Source organism: Hippocampus comes, unplaced genomic scaffold (assembly GCF_001891065.2).
Source record: "Hippocampus comes isolate QL1 unplaced genomic scaffold, H_comes_QL1_v1.1 scaffold123, whole genome shotgun sequence".
NCBI lineage: Eukaryota > Metazoa > Chordata > Actinopteri > Syngnathiformes > Syngnathidae > Hippocampus > Hippocampus comes.
This window is the reverse complement of record NW_017804997.1, coordinates 313757-315206: the sequence shown is the minus strand read 5'-3', so window position 1 is coordinate 315206 and position 1450 is coordinate 313757. Positions and strand designations below refer to the sequence as shown.

General features: G+C 37.6%; 1 protein-coding gene across 1 annotated transcript in view; it reads left to right on the top strand.

Moving 5' to 3' along the window:
- slc38a9 (solute carrier family 38 member 9) overlaps positions 1-1450 on the top strand; it is a 44458-nt gene that overhangs the window by 7382 nt on the left and 35626 nt on the right. The window lies entirely within an intron of this gene.

Sequence of the window (1450 nt, the reverse complement as noted above, 5' to 3'; positions counted from 1 at the left end):
CCCCAGCTCCATGTCGACAAGGTCATATACTGTACTGCTGGCTGCTGGGCCAATGGTGAGTAGGGAAAGAACTGGGAGCTGCAGGTTGAGCAGGCCCCAAAACCGAAAAAAGTGAGAGTGAAGCGCACACGAGTCCACATGGACTCAGAACTTAATCACAGAGTGCTTGCGCGGCATTACAATCGTCAATTCGTGTGCTGCGGGTTGAATCGCTCGCTAGCTAGTGGCAGCCCACTGTATGTGACAAATTAGTCATCAGGAAACGAGGCGAGATAAATACTTAAATTTTGTTGTTATGGTATTGCTCACAAAGCAATACATAATAATACAGAATACGTCCATTTTATATCTCTATGGTATCTGTATCTTCAATGAAAGATGATGATCGATTCAGACATTGATTCAGACTAGCTTGTGGGAAATGTTGAGACAGTTTTATCTTTGTGAGAAGAAAAGCAACCATCAAGTCAATAAAGAAGCTCAGATAAAAATGGACCCCAGACAGCTCTAATGACAGTTCATGACCATGCACGTCTGGCATTTTTTATAGTGTTTGCCAAATAATAAAATCTGTATTTTCTTCAAGTTGGTTTTCCAGGAATTTACTTGACATGTAATTACTAATGTGCTCGTGCTTTCCTCATCCATCACAATTGCATTAGAAGTTTCTCTGGAATTTTAATCCAGTTGGGAATCTCACACCGGCTGACTAACTTTCAAAACATCTCCTCTGATTAAGTCACATAAATGTGCCAATACACCATTGGCCATTTGAAACAACGATTATTTATTGTTGTGTTCAGTTTATCTGAAACGTACACTTTTAATCCAACTCCTTCTTTTTTTAAGGTGAACAATGAGCCAAAACCCCTAAAATATAAAAATTTGACCAAGTGGATTACTTATGGAATAATAATAATAATAATAAAAATTATACATTGACCTACTAATCCAACTCCTTCTTTTTTTAAGGTGAACAATAAGCCAAAACCCCTAAAATATAAAGATTTGACCAAGTGGATTACTTATGTAATAATAATAAAAATTATACATTCACTGATTTTATTTATGAAGAAAATAAAATGTCTCCCAGGCAAGGCTTAACAATCCTCTTTTGGTTCAGGATTGTACACTTTTAATTGTACTGGCCTCCTAATTTCATCATGAAGATCAGTGTATAATTTACCGTATTTTCTGCACTATAGGGTGCACCTAAAGGCATCAATTTCATCAAAAGCAGACATGGCGCCCAATAATCCGATGCGCCTTATATAAAGAGACTGTAACTCTCTTTATATTCCTCATTGAGTTGTTCCCCTGTTAGTATTTAGCTAGTATTAGCATTTATAATGCCATTTGTATTTGTTTCATGTCCATGTTTGTGACCAGTTCTCATGGCTTTGTTACTGCTGCAGCAGTTGTGAAGACTCTATATCAGGGGCGGGGGGGG